Raw genomic sequence first — 7,772 nt, forward strand, 5'->3', positions numbered from 1 at the left:
TGTTTCATATAATATTTAATGAAATTTTAATGAAACTGTTTCATGTATTTCTCTAAAATTAAAATAATGAAGATGATAATATCCATGATTAACACCCTCCACAATAAAAATGGTTAATCAACCTCTCATAATTACAAAAAAATGAACAAAATGAAAAATTATGATTGGTTGAATGTAGTTTTCACGGTTGTACAAATTGCATGGTTTTTATTTGAACGTTCCCCTATATAGATATATGTATATGTATATATATATATATATATATACTAGGTTCGACCCATGTATTACACGGGGTATTTTGAATGAGAAAATCTATGAACATTAACTTTGAAAGAAAACTCTGAACATTAACTTTGGAACAAAAGAATTCAAAATTCTATTGTTAGGCTGAAAAATAACTCTGGACTTAACTCTGAATAAGAGGAATTCAGAGTTATGTTGTATGTATGAGAAATAACCAACTGATGACTTCATGTTGATGATTTGTATCACTTATGTCATTTAAGTGTATTGGGATTAAATTGTTGACCAATATAATCATAATAAATATCGAACAGGTAAGGAAGGTGTGGCACATAAACATGACACGTATTCCAAAAGTTACTTATTTTTTAAGATATATATATATATATATAGAGAGAGAGAGAGAGGGAGAGAGAGAGAGAGAGAAAGGACGAAAATCAAATGAGAACCACAAAAATGTTACAAACATATGAGAATCGATATAAAAATATCTGTTTCCATTCTTTTTTTTAAATTTATCAAAAGCTATGATTTAACATATTGTTTCACATATGTTAGTGTTTGTTGATCCCGTTATGGTCTATAAAATGTGTATAATAATTTGTAGAAGAAGGGGATGAATACAAACAAAGTAAACTTTTCAAATTTAAAATATATATTGATAAAGGAGGATCAATACAAATTTTAAAAGATTGTTTGCGGAAAGATAAGGTAAATATAACAAATCTAAACAATCTAAGTTACACACTAATTCTTAGCAAAGAGAAATGATTTGCTGTATAAGACTTAAAAGAAAGTAAGTTCTTTCTGGGTAAGAACTATTTAGAATACTAGAAAGGGGTTCTAACTTGCTTTTGAAGATAAGCGTATTGTGTTCTTAGATGTGTGTTCTTTTACTTATGAACATAAGTTAGGGTTCAAGAGTAAGTATCAATATCTCTGCATGGAGATAGAATACATATATACCCATAGCATTAAATGCACATTTAATGCAATGTATTAGGGTTTGAACACGTATCAAGCCTTTAGAGAAAGACTTGTCCTTTGTTACAGTGAATAGTACAAAAAGCCTATTCATGAACAGACATCCTTTCATGGAGTTAGTGGGTAGTAGAGTCAACTAATCGGCTCCGTACCGTACTATGCTTTAGAAAGGATATGAGTTTGTCTTTTGTGTGTATAAGGACAAGACAAAAACAATCATGCTCAACAAGCTTCTTTTGATCGATGAATGCTGGAATAACCTGAGGCTTGGGCAGTCTTCACATATGTGTAGATCAGGTTGTAATCACTGAATACCGCTTCAGATCACGGACTCGCCAGTCTATAATCTTCAGTTTCAGTCTTCGACDTTCGCTGAAGGTTCTTTGGTCTGAGTTTTGTCTTCTTGAAGTATCGATGTCATTAATGGATTTACATTACATGTTCTCAGCGATCACTGAACAGACCCAGTGATGATCGTTGGAACTGAAGAACATAAACATAAATACTTCATATAAGATAAAAAGGATTTTCATTAAATCACTGAGAGAGAGGATCAACAATCTCCCCATATTTGATGATAACAAAGCAACATAAAGAAAGTTGTCTTATCAAATAACAGTAAGAAAATGTTACATGTAAAATACACGTCCGTTTTAATTGTTTTGAGATCTTTTTCAGTGAGTCAGTCTTTACTTAGAAAATTTTCTTAAGTTTAAGTTTTAGAAAAATTTAAAAGAAGGGAAACCGAAACTGAAAGCATATTCACTGACTTATAGATTGTCAGTGAATGTAAAAGTAACACTGAAACTCATAGACTTGTGTCCTTATTACTCTTTTCAAGAATCTTTTTCAGCGATACACAAAAATACTTATATTAAATTCAAAGGAAATATTACAAGTGTTTCAGTACATGCCTGGACTTACAAAATATAAGAATAATCACTGAAAGTAGAAATAAAATATAGTTTACGGTGTATGGACAATATTACAAAGGAAAGAAACTAGTCTGTCGCTCAACTTAATGAAACATGGTACATTTTCTCCAAGCTCCTTTCGACGTAGAAACTCCCTTCTTATCTTTCTGTCCATCATTACACCTCTTAAGTCATCATCTAGCCAGAACCTGAGATATCCGAGGTGTTCCATAGGGCATGGATGTAACTCATACAGTCTCTGAAATCTCACTTCACCTTCATAGTCAAGGAATATAAGTCTTAACTCAGGTTTGAAATGCACAGTGTTGGGTACATAAGGACCCTTCGCTGGTAGTGAGAGATTTAACATAGAGAGGTCTAGCTTCTTCGAAGCCTTCAGGACTTCTTCCAAGGAGAACTTTGTTTCTTGTTAGTTCTTCACGAATGGTCCATCATTAGGGCTTGAAGGTCTTTTTCTTCTTCCTCCTTTCTTCAGCGTAGGCACTTTAGCGACTACGACATATTTGGACACTTTGTTGATCAACTCGTTGATAAGGTCTTCGATAATCGTCTTATGTCTAGACTTTGAGCGCTGAATGGCTTGTCGGATCTCCAGCCATTCGCTATAGCCATATTCACCAAGGTAGGAGGGGTACTCGGTCACGACATGGAGGATAGTTGATTTTGGACCTCATGAACTTCACCCCTGACGGCTGAGAGGTCAGCAGCTACTTCGTCCCGTTGAGGCATGCCCTTATGGACTTCGTTCATTTTGTTAAGGACAGTCTCAACTGCTGGGAGGAGCAGCTTCACGTCTTCAGCCATGTCATAGGAATCTTCCATGGTTGGTAGTCCTTCAATTGGGTTTTCATCCAAAGAACTTGCGCACATCAACTTCCAGCGGCTACATATTCAGCTTCAACGATTGATGTGGACACTGAGTTTTGCTTCTTACTTGTCCAGCTCACCAACTTTCCACCTCGAAGCTGACAGCCTCCAGTGGTGCTTTTCCTATCGATCTTGCAACCTGCAAAATCACTATCTGAATAACCTATTAGGTCAAAACCTGAACCCTTAGGGTATCAGAGACCCAAGTTAGGAGTTCCCTTCAGGTATCTGAAGATGCGTTTTACAGCAATCAGATGTGATTTCTTAGGTTCAGATTGATATCGTGCACATAAGCAAGTAGAATACATGATATCTGGTCGACTAGCTGTGTGATACAACAGTGAGCCGGTCATTCCTCTATAAACAGTTACGTTTATAGGCTTTCCACTTGGATCCTTATTGAAAGAGAGTGGAAGAGCCATTGGAGTCTTCATAGATGAGCTATTAGATAGATCAAACTTCTTCAGCATGTCACAAATATACTTACTTTTACTGATAAAGATGCCTTTATCTGATTGCTTGGTCTGGAGACCTAAAAAGAAGGTTAGTTCTCCTATCATACTCATATGGATTCTTTCTTCATGCGACCAGCGAATTAAAAACATAAAAAGGGATTTGTGGAGCCAAAAATAATACCATTGACATAAATTGGAGTAGAATGATAGGACCTTTAACATTCCTAAGAAATAAGGTTTGGTCAATCTTTCCACGAACAAATTTCTCAGAGATGAGAAATGAGGAGAGGGTATCACACCAGGCACGAGGAGCTTGTTTCAACCCATAAAGAGCTTTATCCAAACGATAGACATGGTTTGGATACTTAGGGTCAAGAAACCCTAGAGGTTGTTCAACATAAACTTCCTCTTGAAGTTTTTCATTAAGGAAAACGCTCTCTACATCAATTTGGTAGACTTTGAAGTCTTTATGGGCAACAAAGGCTAGAAAGAGTCAAATTGCTTCGAGTTTAGCCACTGGTGCGAAGGTTTCATCATAGTCGATCCCTTATTCTTGTCTATAACCCTGAGCAACAAATCGAGCCTTATTACGGGTTACCACACCTTCTTCATCTAACTTGTTGCGATAGACCCATTTGGTGCTTATCACTGTCTTGTCAGATGGACGTGGGACAAGGTACCAGACTTTGTTCCTATCAAACTCAATGAGCTTCTCTTGCATGGCAATGACCCAACTAGGGTCTGAGATAGCATCACCGATCTTCTTGGGTTCAACTAAAGAGAGAAAGTTGACAAAGAGACAGATATTACCTAGACCACGACAAGTCTGAATACCTGCACCTGGAACACCAAGAATTTGATGGATTGGATGGTCTTTAGTCCATCGCTGAGCTGGTAGAGGATTATCATCTGAGTAGAGAAGTTCAAGAACAGTGGATGAGGCTTCAGCTGCAACATCTTCAACGATTGGAACAATTGCTAAAGGAGCCTCAAATTCAGTGACTGAAATAGGTTCAGATGATGAAGGCATTTCATTCACTGATTTATCGGTGTTTGAAGTAGAAGGAGGAACACATCTAATGGGCATAGCAGCGATCTCTGAAGAAGACATGTTGGTGTAACTAGCTGTAACTGGAATGATTACTGGTTCATTTTCAGCTTCAGGGGCTTCAGTGTTGAGAGGAACGCTGAAGGAAGCTTCAGGTTGTCTATAATGAGAGAACATCCAGTTTTCAAATTCATCTTCATCATTTAAGATGGGTTTTGAATTAGCTGATTGAGATTCATTGAAAGTGACATGAATAGTTTTTTCTATCGTCTGTCGGCGTTTGTTAAATACTCTGAAGGCTTTGGATACTGAATAATATCCAAGAAAGTTTCCTTCATCAGCTATGAGATCGAACTATCCTAGTTGATCATGCTTGTTGAGAATAAAACACGTGCAACCAAAGATATGTAGAAAGCTATTAGAGATTTTTCTTCCATGGAAAAGTTTATAGGCTGTCTTCTTGAATCTTTTAACGATCAGCGATCGATTTTGAGTGAAACAAGCAATGTTGACAACTTCAGCACATAAATTTGTAGGGAGATGGGACTCACTGAGCATTGATCGAGCAGCCTCAATGATTGTTCGATTTCCTCTTTCAGCGACCCCATTTTGCTGAGGAGTTCTCACTGAAAAAAAGTTGTGAGAAATTCCCTTGTCCTCAAAAAAGTTATCCATAGTACAGTTTTTTGAATTAAGTACCATGGTCACTTCTAATAGATCGTACTTTAATGTTGTTAAACACTTCTATTTTCTTGATGAACGATATAATGTCTTTAGATGCTTCATTTTTGAATCTGAGAAAGAAGACCCATATGTACCTGGAATACTCATCAACAATGATGAGTATATACTTCTTTCCAACAATAGATTGCACATTCACAGGACCAAAGAGATCCATGTGCAGTAGCTGAAGAGACGATGTCACTAAAGAGATTTGCTTTGACTTAAAGCTAGCTCTTGTTTGTTTTCCTTTCTCACAAGCTAAGCAAAGAGATTCTTTTGCAGAGGAGTTTTGAGGAAGACCAGTGACAATATCATTTCTAGGCAATTCACTGAGTGTATTGAAGTTAAGGTGAGAAAGCCGTTTGTGCCACAACCAGTTGATGTATGGCGAGGCTTTAAAGAAGAATCAACTATTCTCAATGATAGAAGAATCCATATTGATGATATAGACATTCTTTAGGTGAGAATCGATCATGGCAACCTTATCATCTTTGTCATAGACATATCATGAATTCTTGGAGAACTTGATCGTGTAGTCTTTAACACACAGCTGACTGATGTTGAGGAGGTTGTGCTTTAGTCCTTCAACGTATGCAACCCGCCTGAATGTGGTTGCACCATTGGTTGATATACCAAAACCTATGGTATATCCTTTTCCATTACCTCCAAAAGGTCCTCTTTCTTCCTTGTAGTCAATGAGCAGGGATTTGTCTCCGGTTATGTGCCTTGAGCATCCACTATCGAGCTATCATATGCCTTTGACTTCCTGCACAACGGAATAGTTTAAAAATGCTTTTGGTACCCATCTATTTTGGTCCAACAATGTTAGAGGCTTCATCTACTGAAACTGAAGAACCAGCGTCAGCAGACGGCTTCACTGAACCTGAAGAGGTTTTAGTGGAAAAAGGAACAATATTAGTGGTGGGAACCACAACACTTCATACTAAAGGCTTAACATCAATAGTTGTCTTCACTGAGCCTGAAGAGGGGGCTCCAATGGTTTTCTTCACCTTGGTTGCTTTAACAGCCTTAGTGGATGATTTTCCTTTGGTTGATTTCTCAGCCTAAGCTACTTTCTTGCCCCTTGGCTGGTGGACCATCCTTGGCAGCAGAAGGACACTTACTGGCAATGTGTGTAGTTTCACCATAATGCTTACACTTCCTATAGCTGAAGGTAGCTTTAGGGCCAGGAAGTACCAGATTTGAAGATGGACCAGCTCCAAGGATTCCCTTCTCATTAGTTCTAGGAGGAACTTTAGAGGATTTGGAGTCCTTAGGTGAAGAGTTCATCTTGAGCTAAGACTTAGATTTCTGAGAAGGTTCAGATTCTTAGTCCATGAAGAAGAAGGTTTACAAGCTGAAGGAATAGATTTAGATCTGTTTGACTTGTTAGTCTTCTTGGGAAGAGGTGTTATGACAATGGATTTAACATTGTCTTTGAAACCTGAACTCGAAGGAGTTCCATCAAGATGACTCTCAGCGAAAGAAGACTGAGAGGAAGAAGTGTCAGGAATTAAAGAGACAAAGGTGCCAAACTTGAGCATGGACTTGTCAGTGACACTGTCTTCCTGATCATAGGAAAATCCTATACCAGTCTTTATCTTGGCAGATAATCTGAGCGTTAATAATCGTTGACGTTTTGACAGAGGCTTTGCACCATCCTTCTATGGTAGCGTTCTCAGCCATGAGTTCAACAATTGCTTGCTCATGCTCAGCTATAGCCTGTTCACGTTCGACAGTGATAGTTTGGTTCACAATGACCTGATCCTTAAGATCTTCCTCGATCTTAGTTAGCTCTTTGATCTTTGAATGACAAATCTTCAATTGTTCTTGAAGATCAAGATTAAGCATTTCTGCTTTAGACTTGCCATTTAGGGCATTGTAAAGGTCCACCATCAGCGTATCTAACGCTGATAGGCTAGAAGAAGAAGAAGAAGAAGAAGAAGAAGAAGAAGAAGAAGAAGAAGAAGAGGGTTCATTCAGGAGACATACCTGAGCAGGTGAGGATGATGAGAAGTTGATGTCTCTGAAGCTTCTTCTTTGACATTTTTGGTCATCAAGCAGAGATAGGCCGTATCTTCCTCATCAGATGATGATTCATCAGATGAATCAGCCCAGTCGTGCTCTTCAGCAACAAGACCTTTGGCCTTTCGCTGGAAGTTCTTCATCTTCTTATACTTCTCCTTCAGCTTCAGGTATTTGTCATCCTTAGATCTGAAGGAGAATGAGGTTATAAAAGATGGCGTCACAACCTTCTTAGACCTGCATTCACCAGCAAGTGACCCTTGCAGTGACAGTTGTAGCCGATCGCTGAAGCCTTGTCTACGTTATCAGACTTTGGCTTTTCCTTGATGGTCATCGAAGGAGATCTGCGGGAAGTTACTTTTCTTGGCGAATCTCCTAAAAGATTTAGTTAATAGCGCCAGTGATTCATCAAAATCTGCAAGATCAGATTATGATAAATCCTCAGAGTTAGTAGAATCTAACTCAGTGATAACAACAGGAGGAAGAGAAGAA

The sequence above is a fragment of the Cynara cardunculus genome, assembly GCF_001531365.2.
Source record: "Cynara cardunculus var. scolymus isolate 2C chromosome LG 2, CcrdV1, whole genome shotgun sequence".
NCBI classification, from domain to species: Eukaryota; Viridiplantae; Streptophyta; class Magnoliopsida; order Asterales; family Asteraceae; genus Cynara; species Cynara cardunculus.